Source organism: Macaca thibetana, chromosome X, assembly GCF_024542745.1.
Source record: "Macaca thibetana thibetana isolate TM-01 chromosome X, ASM2454274v1, whole genome shotgun sequence".
In the NCBI taxonomy this organism is placed as follows: domain Eukaryota; kingdom Metazoa; phylum Chordata; class Mammalia; order Primates; family Cercopithecidae; genus Macaca; species Macaca thibetana.
Window position 1 is genome coordinate 62,398,856 of NC_065598.1, and position 21,469 is coordinate 62,420,324.

The window sequence follows — 21,469 nt, forward strand, 5'->3', positions numbered from 1 at the left end:
TAGAAATACAGCTAACCAGGGAGGTAAAAGATCCCTACAAGAACTACCAAACACTGCTCAAATAAATCAGAGATGACACATATAAATGGCAAAACATTCCATGCTCACGGATGGGAAGAGTCAATATAATTAAAACAGCCATACTGCTCAAAGCAATGTGTAGATTCAAAGCTATTCTTATCAAACTACCAATGATATTTTTCACAAAAACTAAAAAAAAACTATTTAAAAAGGTATATAGAACCTAATAGAGCCTGAATAACCAAGGCAGTCCTAAGGAAAACAAACAAACAAACAAAACAACAACAACAAAAAACCCTCGCTGTTCCAGCCTCTGGGGTGCATTCCAACCTTGCAGCCTGCGACCTGCAGAGAAAAAAATTACTTATTTTCTTGCCCCATACATACCTTGAAGCGAGCAAAAATAAATAAATTTTAACCATGAGGGAAATCGTGCATATCCAGGCCGGTCAGTGTGGCAACCAGATCCCCGTGCCAAGTTCTGGGAGGTGATCAGTGATGAACATGACGTCGACCCCACCGGCACCTACCATGGGGACAGCAACCTGCAGCTGGACCATATCTCTGTGTACTACAATGAAGCCACAGGTGGCAAATATGTTCCTCGTGCCATCCTGGTGGATCTAGAACCTGGGACCATGGATTCTGTTCACTCAGGTCCTTTTGGCCAGATCTTTAGACCAGACAACTTTGTACTTGGTCAGTCTGGGGCAGGTAACAACTGGGCCAAAGGCCACTGCACAGAGGGAGTGGAGCTGGTTGATTCTGTTCTGGATGTGGTTTGAAAGGAGGAAGAGAGCTGTGTCTGCCTGCAGGGCTTCCAGCTGACCCGCTCACTGGGCGGGGGCACATGCTCTGGAATGGGCACTCTCCTTATCAGCAAGATCTGAGAAGAGAACCCTGATCACATCATGAACACCTTCAGTGTGGTGCCTTCACCCAAAGTGTCTGACACCGTGGTTGAGCCCTACAATGCCACCTCTTCGTCCATCAGTTGGTAGAGAACACTGATGAGACCAATTGCATTGACAACGAGGCCCTCTATGATATCTGCTTCCACACTCTGAAGCTGACCACACCAACCTACGGGGATCTGAACTACCTCCTCTCAGCCACCATGAACGGTGTCACCACCTGACTCCACTTCCCTGGCCAGCTCAATGCTGACCTCGGCAAGTTGGCAGTCAACATGGTCCCCTTCCCACGCCTCCATTTCTTTGTGCCTGGCTTTGCCCCTCTCACCAGCCATGGAAGCCAGCAGTATTGAGCTCTCACAGTGCTGGAACTCACCCAGGTGTTCCATGCCAAGAACATGATGGCTGCCTGTGACCCCCGCCACAGCCCATACCTCACCGTGGCTGCTGTCTTCCGTGGTCGGATGTCCATGAAGGAGGTCGATGAGCAGATACTTAACGTGCAGAACAAGAACAGCAGATACTTTGTGGAATGGATCCCCAACAACGTCAAGACAGCTGTCTGTGACATCCCACCACGTGGCCTCAAGATGGCAGTCACCTTCATCGGCAACAGCACTGCCATCCAGGAGCTCTTCAAGCGCATCTCGGAGCAGTTAACTGCCATGTTCCGCCAGAAAGCCTTCCTCCACTGGTACACAGGCGAAGGCATGGACAAGATGGAGTTCACGGAGGCTGAGAGCAACATGAACTACCTCGTCTCTGAGCATCAGGAGTACCAGGATGCCACCGTAGAAGAGGAGGAGCATTTCAGGGTGAAGAGGCCGAAGAGGAGGCCTAAGCCAGAGCCCCCATCACCTCAGGTTTCTCAGTTCCCTTAGCCGTCTTACTCAACGGCCCCTTTCCTCTCCCTCAGAATTTGTGTTTGCTGCCGCTATCTTGTTTTTTGTTTTTTCTTCTGGGAGGGGAGTCTAGAACAGTGCCCGGCACATAGCAGGCACTCAATAAATACTTGTTTGTTGAAAGTCTCCTCTCTCTTTCCACTCTGGGAAACCTAGATTTCTGTCAGTCTGGGTGACCCTGTATTTCCTTCTGGTGTCCATTCCTTCCATCTATCCAGTTAATATTTCCCTCTTAAAAATCTCCAAGAAGCTGGGTCTCATCCAGATCCCATTGAGAACCAACCAGGTGCTGAAAACCCATGTAGATAACGGCCACCATCCTAAGCCCAAAGTAGAAAATGGCAGAAGGTAGTGGATAGAAGTCACTATATAATGAAGGGAATGGGATTTCCTGTTCTAAAAGTTTTGGAGAGGGAAATCCAGGCTATTAAAGTCACTAATCTCTATGTATATCCTTTTCCCATCTCAGCTTCAAGGGAGGTGTCAGCAGTATTATCTCCTTTTTCAATCTCCCTTCAAGGTCTACTCTTTGGAGGGGTCTGTCCCACTCTGTCAAGTGGAATCTTTCCCTTTCCAACTCTACATCCCTTACTCGAACTCCTTTCCCCTCATCAGAGAAAGGAATCAAGGGCAGGGTGGGGGCGGTGGAGAAGAGACCAGCCTTGGTCCCTAAGCCTCCAGAAATGTCCTCTTAATCCCCACTTTTTATTACCCCCCCCAAAAAGAATGAACATCCCTGACTGTGGAATGGTGTATACTGCCACATCAGTGTTTGAGTCAATCCCCAGAGGAGAGGGGAACCCTCCATCTTTTTTGCAACATCTTTATTCATTTTGCTGTTGCTTCCCCCTCCACACTTGGTTTTGTTCTATCCTACATTTTATATTTCTATTTTGTGTTGAACTTGTTGCTTTTTTTATATATTGAAAAGATGACATCACCCCAAGAGCCAAAAATAAATGGAAATTGAAAAAAAAAAAAAGCTGGAGGCATCATGTTACCTGACTTCAATGTATACTTCAAGGTTATAGTAACCAAAATAGCATGGTAGTGGTTCAGAAACAGACACATAGACCAACAAAACAAAACAGAGAACCCAGAAATAAGGCCACACACCTGCAACTATCTGATCTTTGACAAATATTAAAAAAAAAAAAAAAAAAAAAAGCAATGGGGGAAAGCCCTCCCTATTCAATAAATGGTGCCACGGTAACTGGATAGCCATATGCGAAGACTGAAACCGAACCTCTTTCTTTTATCCTCTGCAAAATTAACTCAAGATGGATTAAAGACTTAAATGCAAAATTCTAAACTATAAGACAACTTAGGCAATACCATTCTGAACATAGGAATGGTCAACAATGTCATGACGGAGTTGTCAAAAGCAATTGCAACAAAAGCAAACACTGACAAATAAGATGTAATGAAACTAAGAAGCTTCTGCACAGCAAAATAAACTATCAACAGAGTATGCAAACAACCTAGGGAATGGGAGAAAAGTTTTGCAAGTTGTGTATCTGACAAAGGTCTGATATTTAGCGTCTATAAAGAATGTTAACAAATTTACAAGAAAAGTAGAAACAACTCCATTAAAAAGTGGGCAAAGGGCATAACCAGACACTTTTCATAAGACACTTTTCATAAGTGTCTTTCATAAGACACTCTTCATTTGACCAACAATCATATGAAAAAAAGCTCAATATCACTGATTATTAGAGAAATGCAAATCAAAATTACAACGAGATACCATCTCACACTAGTTAGAAGTGCTGTTATTAAAAAGTCAAGAAATAACAAATGCCAGCAAGCTTGCAGAGAAAAAGGAACACTTATACCCTGTTTGTGGGAGAGTAAATTATTTCAGCCCCTATGGAAGACAGTGTGGTGATTCCTCAGAGACCTAAAAACAGAAATATCATTCAACCCTGTAATTCCATTACTTGGTATATACCCAAAGGAGTAAAAGTTGTTCTATTATGAGACACATGATGTGCACATATGTTCATTGCAGCACTATTCACAATAGCAAAGACATGGAACCAATCTACATGCCCACCAATGGTAGAATGAATTTTAAAAATGTGGTACATATACGCCATGGAATACTTTGCAGCCATCAAAAAGAATGAGATCATGTCCTTGGCAGGAACATGGATGGAGCTGAAGGCCATTATCCATAGCAAACTAACACAGAAACAGAAAACCAAATACTGCACGTTCTTAATTATAAATGTAAGCTAATTTATAGGCACACATGAAAACATATAGAGGAATAACACACACTGGGGCCTATCGGGGACTGCAGGATGGGAGCAAGGAGATGATCAGGAAAAATGACTAATGGGTGCTAGGCTTAATACCTGGGTGATGAAATAATTTGTACAACAAACCTCCATGACATAAATTTACCTATGTAACAAATCTGCATGTACACTCTGGAACTTAAACAAAAGCTAAATCAGAAAGAAGCTGTTAGCAGAGTGCAGCAAGCTTCAAAAATGAAAGATTAGGAAGAGGAATGATAAATTTATTTCTCAGGAAATCATAAAAAAGGCAATAACACCAGGTTTCAGTCAATAATTGCTTTTGCAGAAAAAGAAAATAAAATGTATACTATGTACTCATTTTTGTTTCTTTGATTCCTGGCCCATTCTAGAACACAGTTTTTAACATAACCATTTAAACAACAAAGATTTGAACTCAAAAAGGAAAGAAGCAAACATCAAGTATTAACAATAGTAGCAGACACCTCTGGCATCAGTCAAATAGTCCTTACCAAAAGGCACCAGGATGTTTACAATGGTATTTTACTGGGAGAGTGAAGTCAGGACCAGCAGGGAATGCTGAGACTGCTAAGCCAGGGTTTCTTTCTTCTTTTCTTTCTTTCTTTCTTTTTTTTTTTTTTTTCTTTTGTGACAGTCTCGCTCTGTTGCCCAGGATGGAGTGCAGTGGTGTGATCTCGGCTCACTACAACCTCTGTCTCCTAGGTTCAAGCAATTCTCCTGCCTCAGCCTTCCGAGTAGCTGAGACTACAGGCATGCGCCACCACGCCAGGTTAATTTTTGTATTTTTAGTAGAGGTGGGGTTTCACCATGTTGGGCAGGCTGGTCTTGAACTCCTGACCTCGTGATCCACCTGCCTCGGCCTCCAAAAGTGCTGAGATTACAAGTGTGAGCCACCATGCCCAGCTGCCAGGGTTTCTTATACTTGGAGTGGAAGAAGGCACCTAAAGCTGGAAATATCAATAGAGGTTGGCTCACAGTAATTCACTGTGAGAGATCATTTTGTCTCCTTACTGAAACATTTTCACCATTTGTCTATTGAAGGGCAGATTGAAGAGGGCAGTTGAAACTCTCTAAGTGTTCTTGAAGTTCTAAAACCATTCGATTTTTATTATCTGTGGAACAAACACATTGCTGGTGAAAGGGCTATTTAGTTTGAAAGACATCAAATCTGCAAACTATCCTTTTGCCTTGTGGATTCCTCTGGTTCTGCATTGCCCATTTCCTAGACCGAAGTCCGGAAAAGTACTAGCCTTCATTTATCTTCTACAACAGATTATAGAGCACTATCTTCTATTTTAGAGGACAGAAAGGTAGCACAATGCACTTTTTAAGTATATGGGATTTAGAAAGCCTTCTTGTGTTCAAATCCTCTCTCTACTACAAACTATTTGGAATTATTAGGCAAGTTACTATCTCTTTGTATTTCATATTTACCTTCTGTTAAAATAGTGATAATAGTGGAAATCTATTTTATATGATTCTTGTGAAGATTATATAAGATAATACAATGTAAAGTGCTTAGAATAGTGTTTACATAAACATTTGATTTTTAAAATTTACAGTACCTTCCTGAAACATTGAATGAAGCCGTAATATTCCACTGTGACTTAGCAGAACCAAGCAAATTCACCACCATGACTTCCATGTTAAATCTGCTTATTATCTTCATTATTCTATAATAGTGTCCATTTAATGTCTATCTGACAGCATACTATATTGAGGTGCTATTCTAGGCAATGGAGATGCACCAAGGAACAAACAGGGCTTTGCCCTCAATGTAGCTTATAGCCTACTATCGTACAATCTATAATCCAGTTTGAGAACAGATAATAATGAAACACACATGCATACACAAACACGCACACACACACACGTACATTTATATGTATATGTTAAAGTTGAGAAAAAATTGTGCTGTAGATCTCTAACGCATTGACATTTAAACCAATCCCTGCAGACCAGCAATAGGAAGAGGAGAAGGAGGATTATTCTATTCACAAGGAATTTAGAACTTGAAATGGAGCAGAGTGGACAAGAGGAAGAATAGCCTAAAGCAAGATTGAAGGAAATCCTTATTATTTAATAATATATAGACCATAAACAGTCTCTCTCTGTCACCAGGCTGGAGTGCAGTGGCACGATCTCGGCTCACTGCAACCTCTGCCTCCTGGGTTCAAGCAATTCTCCTGCCTCAGCCTCCCGAGTAGCTGGGACTACAGGCCTGCACCACCACACCCAGCTAATTTTTGTATTTTTAGTAGACACAGAGTTTCACCATGTTGGCCAGGATGGTCTCCATCTCTTAACCTTGTGATCCACCAGCCTTGGCCTCCCAAAGTGCTGGGATTACAAGCGTGAGCCACAGCTCCCGGCCTTAGGACACCACGTTTTTATTCAGGATGAATCGCTTTAGTAAATGGGTAAGCTGCAGAGCTATATTCTGAGATAGAGAAAGCTAGGTGAGTACCATGTTTAAGGAGAAAAGCAAGAGTTCTGTTTTGAACCCATTAATTTCTAGATGCCTATGAGACATTTATGAAATGGTGTCGGGTAAACAGATGTATAAACACATGAGAAGTATGAGTGTGAACGAATTGGGCTGGAGATATCCATTTGGAAGGTGTCAACATGTAGATTATGTTATGGGTTGAAGTTAGTTGTTCAGGTTCTCTGTGTTTTGAACAAAGAATTGGACAAAATGAACAAGCAAGGCAGCCAAAGCACAGATTTATTTTAAACCAAAGTACACTCTACAGGGTGGGAACGGGCTCAAGCAAGCAGCTCAAGAGCTCTGGTTACAGAATTTTCTGGAGTTTACATACCCTCTAGAGATTTCCCATGGGTTCACGCTAGTGGCCCCATGACCAGTCTGATTGGTTGAAGAGTAGGCCTGCCACCAAACTGATTGGTTGCAGGAGTGGACCAATCAGAGGTACTTTCATTCTCCAACTACCACGCTGATTGGTTGCAAGAGTGGACCAATCAGAGGTACTTTCATTCTCCAACTGTCACGTGGCAACTGCCACACAGCAAAAGAAAGGGTTACAACTGCCAGGCAACAACTACCATGCAGAAAAAGGAGGGTTGAAAATGGAGTAGCCTCTGATATCCAGTCAGCATGAGTTGGCCTTAAGTTCCTTTCCTCCAGACCCTATTCTCCTGCCTCAGATTATATTTAAAGACATGTGACTGAATTAAATAATCTAGGAAGAGTGTGTTGAGCAAATAAGGACCAGGACTGAGTTCCGGGGAACTGCGAACTGCAGCATTTAAATGTCACGTGGGGAAGATGACCAGAAGGTAGGAGGAATCAAGAAAAGTGCAACACCAAGAAAGCAAAGGTGAAAAATATAAATATATATATATATATATAATTTTTTTTTTTTTTTTTTAAGAGACTGAGGCTCACTCTGTCTCCAGGCTGCAGTGCAGTGGCACAATCTTGGCTCACTGAAACCTCCACCTCCTGGGTTCAAGTAATTCTCGTGCTGCAGTCTCCCGAATAGGTGTGATTACAGGCACATGCCACCACACCCAGCTAATTTTTGGATTTTTCGTGGAGATGGGGTTTCACCATGTTGGCCTGGATGGTCTCGATCTCCTGACCTCATGTTCCGCCTGCCTCGACCTCCCAAAGTCCTGGGATTATAGGCGTGAGCCACCACACGCAGCCAGAAAGGTGAATATTTTGAAAAGTAGGTTGTGGTTATATGTGTCATGTACTACTGAGAGGTAGAAGGAGTTTGGGGGAAAAAATACCATTGGATTGGCACCATGGAGGTCACTGGTGACCTTGACAACGGCTATTTCAATGGAATGATAGGAACAGAAGTCAGGTTAGATGGACTGAGGAGTGAAAGGGAGATATGGAAGTGAATGTAAAGAGTCAGCAGTTGTTTTTGGAGGTTTGGGTATGAAGGAAGGTAAAAAGTAAAAATTTTTAACTGAAAGGGAATGTGGGACCCTGTGTGAATTTATTGTTGTTGAGAGTTTTATTGACGTATAATTCATATACCATTCAATTCACCAAATTGAAGTGCATAATTGTTTCAAATATATTAACAGAGTTGTGCAACAAACACCATTATCATAATTTAGAACACGTTCATCATTCCCCAAATTTGTACTACCTACTCTTCCCACTCCCTTGTTCCTAGCAGTCACTGATCAAATTTTTGCCGCAATGGATTTCCCTATTCTGGATATTTCATATTGATGGGCTCACAAAATGTGAAGTTTTTTGTATGTATTCTTTCACTAAAGAATAAAGTGTTCATGGTTTATCCATGATGCTGAATGTACAAGTAATGCATTCCTTTTTATTCTTAAATAAAATCATTGTGAACTATACCAAATTTTAGTTATCAGTTAGTGGAAATTTTAGTTTTTTATGCTTTTGTTTATTATGAATAACACTGCCATGAACATTCATGTACAAATTTTTGCGTAGACATGTGTAGAATTCCTGCATCAATGGTAGTTCTGTTTAACATTTTGAAGAATTAATAAACTGTTTGCCAAAAAGCTGCACAACTTTACATTTCCACCTGTAATATATGATGGTTCCAATTTCTCCATATACTCACCAACATGTGTTATTGTGTGTCATTCTGATTATAGCCACTCCAGTGAATGTGAAGTGGTATTATGGTTTTGATTGCATTTTCTCTTATGACTAATTATGTCGAGCAGCTTTTCATATGCTTATTGGCCATTGATATATTCTTTGGAAAATTTATATTCTAATTCTACTTTACTTTTTAATTGGTTTGTTTGTCTTTTTATTATTGATCTGTAAGCCCCATTTATACGTTCTGAATTCTAGGCTCTTGTCAGATATATGATTTGCAAATATTTTCTATTTTGTAGGTTGTCTCTTCCCTTCTATGACAGTGGCCTTTAATGCAAAAGTTTCTAATTTTGATGAAGTTCAATTTATGTATTTTTCTTTTATCACCTGTGCTTTTGGTGTTGTCTCTAAAAAAACAGCCTGATACAAGGTAATGAAGCTTTAACCCTGGTTTCCTCTAAGAGTTTTATAGTTTTAGCTCTTACTTTTAAGTCTTTGATTCATTTTTAGTTAATTTTTTATATAGCGCAAGGCAGGGGTTCAATCTATTTGATTTACTTGTGGATGTTTAGTGGTTTCAGCACTATTTGTTGAAATGACTACCTTTTTACTTTTTTTTTTTTTTTTTTGAGATGGAATCTCACTTTGTCACCCAGCCTGGAGTGCATTGGAATTATAGGCGCCTACCACCTAACCCGGCTAGTTTTGTTTGTTTTATTTTGTTTTGTTTAGTAGAGATGGGGTTTCACCATGTTGTCCAGGCTGGTCTCGAACTCCTGACCTCAAGTGATCCTCCCACCTTAGCCTCCCAACATGCTGAGATTACAAGTGTGAGCCAATGCACCTGGTCTGAAAAAACTATTCTTGACCTATAGAATAATCTTTCACCCTTATTGAATATCAGTTGATCATAGATGTGTAAGGTTACTTATATATTCTCAAGTCTGTTCAGTTGATCTTTATATCTAGCCTTATGCCAGTACTTGATGCCAGTCTTGATCACTGTAGCTTTGTAGTAGGTTTTGAAATTAGAAAATGTAAGTTCTTCAACTTTGTTCTTTTTTCAAGATTGTTTTGGCTATTATGGGTTCCTTAAATTTCTATATGCATTTTAAGTTCAGCATTTTCATTTCTGCAAAAAAACTCAACTGGGATTTTAATAAAGATTAATTGAATCTGCATTGATTTGGGGAGTATTGCCATCCTAACAATATCAATTCTTTCAACCCATGAGCATATAATATTTTTCCATTCATTTAGGTTTTCTTTATTTCTACGTTTCGTAGTTTTCAGTTTACAAGTTTCTTGCTTTTTTTGTTAAATTTGTTACTAAGTATGTTACTCTTTTTGATACTATTATGAATGGAATTTTTTAAGTTTCCTTCCGTCATGGCTACTAGTGTATAGGAATAAAACTTATTTTATAAATACATTCATCTTATTTACCACAGTACTTGAAGTTTTAGGCAGTTAAATAATGCAACAAAAAGAATAAAAAGCATATGAATTGGGAAAAAAGAAAAACATTATAAGTGTACTAAATTACACTGACTTTTCCATTTTAAGCTTGTTAATTTTATATTATGTGACTTTTACATTAATTTAAACAAAGAAAATAGAAAAAAGAAAACAACAGTAAAAAAAGTCAGCCTAATTTGAAAATGAGCAAAAGACATAAACAAATGATATTTCACTGAAGAAGATATACAGATGACCAATTAGCATAGGAAAAATATTCAACGTTAATAGCCATCAGAGAAATGCAAATTAAAATCTCAATGAAATACAACTACACACTTCCCATAGTGACTAAGGTAAAATATTAATAAATAATAATTACATCAAATGCTGGTGAGGAGGCAGAGACCCTGGATCACTCATACATTGCTGGTGGGAATGTAAAATAATATAACCACACTGGAAAACAGCTTGACAATTTTTTGAAAACAAAGTATGCAAATACTCTGCAACTCAGTAATGACATTCTTGGACATTTTCTCTGGAGAAATGAAAACCTATGTTCACACAAAAACCTGTATCAGAATGTTATTAACAGCTTTGCTTGCTATGCTTAAAGAAACTGTAGCACATTTATATTATGTTTACTACTTAGCAATAAAATACATCATGAAACCACAGTGGTGGCTAATATTGAGCGTCAACTTGATTAGGTTGAAAGATGCAAAGTATTATTCATGGGTGTGTCTGTGAGGGTGTTGGCCAAAGAAGATTAACATTTGAGTCAGCGGACTAGGAAAGGCAGACCCATCCTCAATCTGGGTGGGCACAATCTAATAAGCTGCCAGCACGGCAAGAATAAAAGCAGGCAGAAGAACATGGAAAAACTAGATTGGTTTAATCTTCTGGCCTACATCTTTCTGTCATGCTGGATACTTCCTACCCTTGAACATTGGAATCCAAGTTCTTCAGCTTTGGGACTCGGACTGGCTTCCTTGATCCTCAGCTTGCAGATGGCCTAATGTGGGACTTTACTCTGTGATTGTGTGAGTCAATATTCCTTAATAAACTCCTCTTTATATATACTTCTATCTTATTAGTTCTGTCCCTCTAGAAAACCCTAATAAAACGTTCGTACCAGGAATGGTTCTAAAGGAACAGAGTATTAAGGATGGGGTTCTTTCATTGGTTTTGGGGTTTATGGAGATGGAATCTTAATATGATTAGACCCCAAAATGCTAAGGACTCTACTTCTAATAGTGTAAAGAACACTGATAGTCCTTGACATGAACTCTTTTGAGAGTTATGCAAAACAAATGCATTTGATATTCCTAAGAGTTTAGTGACTCTATACATAATACCTTTGACCATATGTGGAGAACCAAGGAATATAATGAAGTTGGTTGGTTGCCCCTAAGTTCACTGGACAAAGTGAGGAAAGAAAATGATAAACTCAGGGATTCTGTCTCCCAGCTTCAAAAGCACATACTGAGCCTCAAATCTTCTAAGATTGCCCTGAGCAAGAGTCTTATCTCCTGAAGAGAAAGAGCTGAAATTGTGGAAAATCAGACACAAGCTCTTATCATGATAGTGGGTGACCTGTAACGAAAGGTGCATGCACAACCTCACCAGTTGTCTACCATTAAATTGAGGTAATTGATTGGAAAAGAATGGGACCCTGAAACTTGAAATGGGGACATATGGGAAGACCCTGATGAAGCTGGGGACACTGAGCTTGTACACTTTGATGAGCCTTTATTGCCAGAGGAAAGAGCTTCCTTATCCCCGTGTTGGCAACATCCCCTCCCTGACCCATGCAGCCATCAGCCTTTTAATTTTTGTCTGAGAAGATAAACTCTGTACTGCCTGAGACAACAGTGATGGTCTCCCCTGAGGCAATTTCCAGGCAAGACAATGTTGATTCTTCTCAGGAAATGCACCCAACACCTGTTTGCTTCTAGGCCTATAACTTGACTAAAGTCCCGGCTGGCCCCTAGAGGAGAGTGTGATTCATGAGGAGGTGCATGACCCTCTAAAAGAACTGGCTGAGTTTTCTAGTCACATAAAGCAGAAACCTGGAGAACAGGCATGGGAATAGATATTAAGCATGTGGGATAATAGTGGAGGGAACATAAAGTTGGATAAGGCTAAATTAATTGATTTGGGCCAAATAAGCAGGGATTCTGCATTTAATGCTGTAGCTTCGGAGTTAAAAAAAGGCTCTAATAGTTAATTTGCTTGGTTAGCTGGAATATGGATTAAGAGATGGCCCACCATGAGCGAGCTGAAAATGCCCAACATTCTTCGGTTTAATGTAGAGGAAGAGATCCAAAGGTTTAGGGAGACTGGGATGCTGGAGTCAATTAGTCACATTTAGACCTATTCATCCCAGATGGGAGGGTCCAAAAGATATACCCTTGACCAATGCTTTGTGGAATAGATTTGTGAAAGCAGCACCTGCATCCTTGAAGAGATTTGTGATTACTCTTCTCTGTATGCCAGATCTTACAGTGGGAACCCCATCACTCAACTACAAAATTTAAATGCAATGAGAATAATTGGATCCTAAGGTGGCAGTGCCCGAGTGGCAGCATTCAACCCTCAAAGGCAAGGTGGGCGTAGCTACCATAATGGACAGGAGAGGCAAAGCAGCAATCGGAATATTCTGATTCATATGGAACTATTGCATTGACTAATCATGGTATTCCCAGAAGTAAAATAGATAGGAAGCCTACTGCATTCTTGCTTAATTACATAAGCAGAAAACTTCCAGGTTGAGTGAACCAGAGGGTAATTTGAATTGTAAAAACAGAGAGTCATGGACCTTCAATCAATTACCAGACTTGGACCACTTTACAGACCCAGAATCCCTTGAATGAAGAGGAGGCCATATCCCTTTGAGGAAGGACCCCACTACATAACTGAAAATATATGCTGTTAACCTTCTTCTCATCCTTCCCCAAGGAGACCTCTGGCTCTTTATGAGGATAACTGTGAATTGGAGAAAGGCAAACAATCAGACATTTTGGGGACTGCTGGATACTGGCTCTGAGCTGACATTGATTCCTGGGAACCCAAAAAGTCATTGTGATCCTCCAGTTAATGTAGGAGCTTATGGAGATCAGGGAATTAATGGAGTTTTAGCTCATATCTGACCTATAGTGGATCCAGTGGGTCCCCAGACTCATTCTCTGGTCATTTTCTCAATGCCAGAATGCTTAATTGGCATAAAAATACTTAGCAGCTAGCAGAACTCCCACATTGGCTCCCTGACTGGCAGGATGAGGGCTATTACTGTGGGAAAAGCCAAATGGAAACCATTAGAGCTGCCTCTACCTAGAAAAAATAGTAAATCAAAAACAATACTGAATTTGTAAAGGGATTGCAGAGATTAGTGTCACCATCAAGGACTTGAAAAATGTGGGGGTGGTGATTCCCAGCACATTCCCATTCAACTATCCTATTTGGACTATGCCGAAGACAGATGGATCTTGGAGAATGACTGTGGATTATCATAAGTTTAACTAAGTGGTGAATCCAGTTGCAGCTGCTGTAACAGATGTGGTGTCATTGTTTGAGGAAATTAACACATCTCCTGGTAACTGGTATGTAGCTATTGATTTGGCAAATGCTTTTTTCTCCATTCCTGTCCATAAGGCCCAGCAGAAGCAATTTGCCTTCAGCTGGCAAGGTTAGAAATATAGGGGGCGGAGCAAGATGGCCGAATGGGAACAGCTCCAGTCTCCAACTCCCAGCGCGAGCGACACAGAAGACCGGTGATTTCTGCATTTTCAATTGAGGTACTGGGTTAATCTCACTAGGGAGTGCCGGACAATCGGTGCTGGTCAGCTGCTGCAGCCCGACAGCAAGAGCTGAAGCAGGGCGAGGCATCACCTCACCTGGGAAGCGCAAGGGGAAAGGAAATCCCTTTTCCTAGCCAGGGGAACTCAGACACACAACACCTAGAAAATCGGGTAACTCCCACCCCAATACTGCACTTTAAGCAAACAGGCACACCTGGAGATAATGTCCCACACCTGGCCAGGAGGGTCCCACGCCCACGGAGCCTCCCTCATTGCTACCACAGCAGTCTGCGAAATCGCAGCAAGGCAGCAGGGAGGCTGGGGGAAGGGCGCCCGCCATTGCTGAGGCTTAAGTAGGTAAAGCCGCTGGGAAGCTCGAACTGGGTGGAGCTCACAGCAGCTCAAGGAAGCCTGCCTGTTTCTGTAGACTCCACCTCTGGGGACAGGGCACAGATAACAACAAAAGCAGCAGAAACCTCTGCAGACGCAAACGACTCTGTCTGAGAGCTTTGAAGAGAGCAGTGGATCTCCCAACACGGAGGTTAAGAGCTGAGAAGGGACAGACTGCCTGCTCAAGTGGGTCCCTGACCCCTGAGTAGCCTAACTGGGAGACATCGCCCACTAGGGGCAGTCTGACACCCCACACCTCACAGGGTGGAGTACAGCCCTGAGAGGAAGCCTCCAAAGCAAGAATCAGACAGGTACACTCACTGTTCAGCAATATTCTATCTTCTGCAGCCTCTGCTGCTGACACCCAGGCAAACAGGGTCTGGAGTGGACCTCAAGCAATCTCCAACAGACCTACAGCTGAGGGTGCTGACTGTGAGAAGGAAAACTATCAAACAGGAAGGACACCTACACCAAAACCCCATCAGTACATCACCATCATCAAAGACCAGAGGCAGATAAAACCACAAAGATGGGGAAAAAGCAGGGCAGGAAAGCTGGAAATTCAAAAAATAAGAGCACATCTCCCCCGGCAAAGGAGTGCAGCTCATCGCCAGCAACGGATCAAAGCTTGATGGAGAATGACTTTGACGAGATGAGAGAAGAAGGCTTCAGTCCATCAAAATTCTCAGAGCTAAAGGAGGAATTACATATCCAGCGCAAAGAAACTAAAAATCTTGAAAAAAAAGTGGAAGAATCGATGGCTAGAGTAATTAATGCAGAGAAGGTCAAAAAAGAAATGAAAGAGATGAAAACCATGACACGAGAAATACGTGACAAATGCACAAGCTTCAGTAACCGACTCGATCAACTGGAAGAAAGAGTATCAGCGATTGAGGATCAAATGAATGAAATGAAGCGAGAAGAGAAACCAAAAGAACAAAGAAGAAACAGAAATGAAGAAAGCCTGCAAGAAGTATGGGATTATGTAAAAAGACCAAATCTACGTCTGATTGGGGTGCCTGAAAGTGAGGGGGAAAATGGAACCAAGTTGGAAAAGACTCTTCAGGATATCATCCAGGAGAACTTCCGCAACCTAGTAGGGCAGGCCAACATTCAAATCCAGGAAATACAGAGAATGCCACAAAGATACTCCTCGAGAAGAGCAACTCCAAGACACATAATTGCCAGATTCACCAAAGTTGAAATGAAGGAAAAAATCTTAAGGGCAGCCAGAGAGAAAGGTCGGGTTACCCACAAAGGGAAGCCCATCAGACTAACAGCAGATCTCTCGGCAGACATTCTCCAAGCCAGAAGAGAGTGGGGGCCAATATTCAACATTCTTAAAGAAAAGAATTTTAAACCCAGAATTTCATATCCAGCCAAACTAAGTTTCATAAGTGAAGGAGAAATAAAATCCTTTACAGATAAGCAAATGCTTAGAGATTTTGTCACCACTAGGCCTGCCTTACAAGAGACCCTAAACATGGAAAGGAACAACCGGTACCAGCCATTGCAAAACATGCCAAAATGCATTCCTAACTGAATACTTTTGATTTCTTTCACTTGCCTGATTGCCCTAGCCAAAACTTCCAACACTATGTTGAATAGGAGTGGTGAGAGAGGGCATCCCTGTATTGTGCCAGTTTTCAAAGGGAATTTTTTTCCAGTTTTTGACCATTCAGTATGATATTGGCTGTGGGTTTGTCATAATAGCTCTTATTATTTTGAGATATGATTCATCAATACCTAATTTATTGAGCGTTGAGTTCAATCTCTTCCTGTCGCTCTGTGAACCTGCTTTCTCTTGCTACCAGAATGTGAGACCTTGCCCAGCTTAAGACTGCCATGTCCGCATGTCTTTCACCCCATACTCCAGTTGCTATTGTTATCACATAGAGACATCTCTCATTATATGAATTCAATCATCTTTTTAAATCCATGCTGGATAGTATATTTTTGAATTGTGAGAACTACACTATAGTGTCGCAATCCATTTTTTTGTGGCTTATAACAGATCACCCCAAACTTGGTAATTTTTAAGAAAAAGGAAAAGAAGAAGTCAAATTCAAAAGAACAGAAAACCAAACACCGCATATTCTCACTTATAGGTGGGAACTGAACAATGAGATCACTTGCACTCGGGAAGGGGAACATCACACACTGCGGCCTATCATGGGGAGGGGGGAGGGGGGAGGGATTACACTGGGAGTTATACCTGATGTAAATGACGAGTTGATGGGTGCTGACGAGTTGATGGGTGCAGCACACCAACATGGCACAAGTGTACATATGTAACAAACCTGCACGTTATGCACATGTACCCTAGAAGTTAAAGTATAATAATAATAATAATAAAAAGAAAAAAAAATAACCTATGAGGTAGGGACTAGTAGTATTCCTATTTACAACGAAAGAAACTGGAGCAAGAAAGCTGATGTCATTTTCATAGAAAACACAGCTAATAAGTAACAGAGCCATGTTAATCCAATTAGATCTGCAATGCACCAGGAAGTTTCATGTCTCTGTGTTTTTACTCACACAGCTCCCTCTGCATGGCATGTCCTTCCATGTCACCTTTTCCTTTCCTTATTTCCCATTTTTCTACCTCTTACGTATTTCAAGACATAACTCTCATGTCATCTACTGTATGATTTCCTCCCCCATTCCTTTATTTATGTCATACTATGTCCTCTCCAGTCTATTGTAGCAGTCATTGGTCCTAAAAGAGACAGACTTTGGAAGCAAACTGACCTCCAGTTCAGTACATTTGGATTTTTATGGCTTTTGGCAAGTTACTCAACCTATCTAAGTCATATTTTTCTCAGAAATTAAAAGTGAATCATAGCTCTCTTTCAAAGTAGTAAGGTAGTTATATTTGAAAATGCATATAGATCACTACTCTGGACATAAACCAAATGATGGAATAGGAGGCTCCTGACTTTCCTCTCCTCTCATAGATGCACCAAGTAAATATTTACACACTGATGAATTCTTTTTTGAGAAAAAGCCAGAAACTAGTTGAGAGACTACTACACACCATTGACTGGGAAAATAGCCACATAAAAATAGAGACAGCTGAAACACATTGGCACAACAAACCCCATCCCTGACAAAGCACTTTATAATTGGGAAGGAATCCTCAACTCCTAGCTTCCCCCCTGAGCAGTGAATTGTTTGGATCACACACATAGTACCTCAAATTTGTGGTTTTTACCCAAGAGCTTCAGCCTAAATTACCTAGCTCTGGTAACTAAAAAGGTTCTGCATTCTGAAGTTTTTCTAGACCACAGAGAACACAAAGGGGATTTTAACCAGAAGTGTGATCACTTCCAGCAGCTATCGCTCCACATTTAGTAAAGAAAGGATTGGCAAAAACTAGCAGCTCTCTCCAGAAAGAGTTTATCTGCATGGTGTTCCAGCTGCTGCCTGAAGGTCAGGCTTTTAACAAGCTTACGTCTGGCAGATGAAAGGGCAGGTAAACAACAGATTTCCATAAGCCTTGACAGGAATGTGGGCACATCCTGGTACACCCCCTCCCAGCTCACTCCAGCAATAAAATTAGGTCTCTAGATTTCTCTGGAAGGAGTTTGTCCACACATTGAGCACTGTAATTTTTATAGTTTCCATCCCAAGAAGTGTCTTCTAAATCACCTAGCTATGGGAGCTAATGAGACTTGCTTCCGTAAGTCTCCCAGAATCATAGATAATAAAGAGGAGGATTTACTGGGCAAGTGAATATATCCAGTTGGTCTAGGCTCAGAAAGAACAGGTGAAAAATCCCTCTTCTCTATTTCTCACTGGTGAGGGGGTTTCACTACATACCTAACATCACAGCTTTCCCAGCTGCTGCCTATGCATCGGGCCTTTAATTACCCTACATCTGAGAGATAATGGAGGAGGATATCTGTGGCTCTCTGGGAACCATAACAGGTGCATGAGAATTTTCCACAATGCATCCTGTTGAGTCATTCTAGAGGTACAGCCAAGCTTCCATCCAACCCACCTGTCTCTGAGAGCAGATGGAGCAGCATTGCTAAGTCCCTGAGGGTGAGAAAGTGCAAAGCAATGGGTTAAAGAGAATATGGTCTGAGCAAGAGAGAAGACATTTGCTAAAGATCCTTTTCCCAATCCAACTTTTTATTCTGCATCTCAAGGAACTGGTTTCTATCTTACCTATCTTGAGGTACTGAGAGGACTTGGCACACTTTAATTTTTCATGGACCACTAAGAGAAAAGATAGCAATTTCAATCAGCACAAAGGTTTGAGAGGTTAATTGATGAGGTCTATCTCTTACACAAGGCCAGCCTGATAAAACTGGAAATGGTGTTTGTATTTTTAAAATATTTGTATACGATGCATAATAGATGTACACAGTTTGGGGGTACCTGTGATAATTTAATGCAGCCATATAATTTGTAAAGATCAAATATGTGTATTTGGGATCTTTATCAACTTAAATATTTGCCTTTTCTTTATGCTACAACCACTTGGATTATTCTCCTCTAGCTATTTCAAAATATACAATAGATTATTGTAAACTATAATCATCCTACTGATCTATCTAATATTATGTCTTATTTCTTCTGTCAAACAATATATTTGTACCCATTAATCAACTTATCATCTTTCCCCCTCCCTCTACCCTTCCTGGCCTTTGGTTATTTGTCTTATTTAATGTGAAGAAATCAACACAGTCAAGGAAAATGAAGAAACTGAAGAATATGCTCCCCAAAACCCAAATAAATCTGCAGAAACTGTCCCCGATTAGATGGCGATAAACAATGTACCCAATGGAGAATTGAAGAAGAATGGTCATGAAGATGCTCACAGAAGTCACAAGAGAAATATACATGAACAAAGTGAGAATTTCAACAAAGAGTTTAGAAAGTAGAAACAAACAAACAAAAAACCAAGCAGAAATCATAAAGTTGAAGAACAGAATAACCAAACTTAAAATTCAATATAAGGTTTGTAAAGCAAGACTACATCCAGCAGAAAAAAGAATCAGTGAACTTGAAAACATGTCATTTGAATCACCCAATCAGAGGAACAGAAATACAAATAAAAACAGTGAACATATCTGAAGAGACCTAGGAGAGACCATCAAGCAGGACAATATACATGTTATAAAAATTCCAGAGGAAAAGAAAGAAAATATACAAAGCTCATTCAAAGAAATAGTGGCTGAACAATTTCTAATACTAAAGAAGGAAATAGAAATTTAGCCACAGGAAACCCAAAGAACACTAAACAAGATGAATCCAAAGAGACTCATGTCAAAACCTATTACAATCACATTGTCAAAATGTAAGACAGAGACAGTATTAAATAGTTTAGAAGTCGCAAGATAAAAGCAACTTAATTCCCCACATGATTCAATATATTTTGTAGCAGAAATCTGCAGGTCAGAAGGAAGTTGGCTAACACGTTTGAACTACTGCAAGAAAGAAAAACCTGCCAACAAAGAATGCTATACCTATCAAATTTGTCCCTCAAAAATAAAGAAGTTGATAAAGACATTCTCAGACAAAGAAAAGCTGAGGAGTTTACAACCACTAGACCTAACTTATGAGAAACACTAAATAGAGTCCTCTTAATTGAAATTAAAGGATGCTAAACAGCAATGCAAGACCATAAGGAGTTATAAAACTTGTTGGTGAAGGCAAATTTATAGACAAAAGAATTACTATAACATTGGTGGGTAAATCAATTACAAGTCAACTATAAAAGTTACAGACAAAAATACTCAAAACAACTACAAGTAAAGTATGTTACTGAATACATAATGTAAGCATATATAAATGGTGGCATCAATAGCATATAATATGAGGAAGTGGTGTGGTAAAACTGTATAGATCTTGCATGGAAGGGAAATTAAGCTGATAACTCTAAGGAAACTGTTATAAGTATAGGACATTTCATGTTAGCCCCTTGACAGCCACAAAAATCATATAGAAGTCACACACAATTAAAAGAGAAGGTGTTCAATACTTACCAATTTAAAAAACCACAACAGGCAAAATAAGGCAACAGTAATAAAAAAGAGCAAAAGAACTACAAGACAAGTAGAATACAGTTAACAAAATGTCAATAGTAAAATCAGGATTCAGTCAATATGGGAAAGTGGACTTCATGTTCATAGCAATGGGCACGCCTGACTCAGTAGAAAATAATGGATTCTCAGGATTTTCATAATTGTGTCTGCACTCGCCACCAGGAATTTAGTAGGCAAATAAGCCAGTCAGGTGTCTCTCTGCCTTAAATTCAGTTTATTCACTTAATGAAGAAGGAGATGAAGGGATGGAAGGAGTGAGAGAAGGAAGGAGGGAGAGAAAAAGAAAGAGAAAGAAAGATAAAAAAGATTTGTAGATAAGTTTTCTAAATTTTGTAAATTTACTGTAGTTAATGACTGTATTTAATGAGGTAACTTCTCTTTGCCCTTTATCACCATAAATAAAAACATCTTCTAAAGGAATTTTTTAAAGAACTTAACCTACGGTTTTAGTGAGGAGGTAGAAGGAGTTCTAGGAAGGGATGAAGTTTGAAGTAGTGTGTCTTATGACACAACTGAATATGTCCCAATGTAGGATGGCCAGATAGGGCAAAATAGAAAAGGATAGGGCCAGAAAATGGTTCTGTTTTTATGTTTGGTCTTTCCTGAGGGACAGACAGAACTAGCTGCAAATTTTAGAAGTCCAGTCTGGAGACAGGATAGAGTAACCAGAAATTGGTATCTGAGGAGAAGAGGCTCAGAGATGTCCCAGGAAGAAGCACAGCCTCTAGAGCTACTTAGGGGCTCAGACACTCTGCTCTATGTCCTGAGGCCTAGGGAAGGGGACAAAATCAAGAACAAGGCAAGACCCAAGTCTTAGAGGCCCTAGGTTAACAGCTGTATTGTGGAGTAAAGTCTTGCCAACAAGGACTGCCACTGATTATCAGAAGGGGCACAAAGTCAGGGCTAGAGTGATGGTAAGTAGCAAGTGATGACAGAGCTTTGATTTGAGTTTGGGCTGTGTCAGTTCCTCAGGCTCCAAGGTATGGATCCTGGGGCAGGACTGAGGCTTAGGTGTGAGTTTAGAGTTCCCAGTTGGGTGGGGGATAGAGGAGTGAGACAAATTCTGGAAA

At 40.4% G+C, this 21,469-nt stretch overlaps 1 pseudogene; it reads left to right on the plus strand.

Moving 5' to 3' along the window:
* The first annotated feature begins 441 nt into the window (after window positions 1-441).
* Window positions 442-1,776, plus strand: LOC126946525 (tubulin beta chain-like; annotated as a pseudogene).
* The last annotated feature ends 19,693 nt before the right edge of the window (window positions 1,777-21,469 follow it).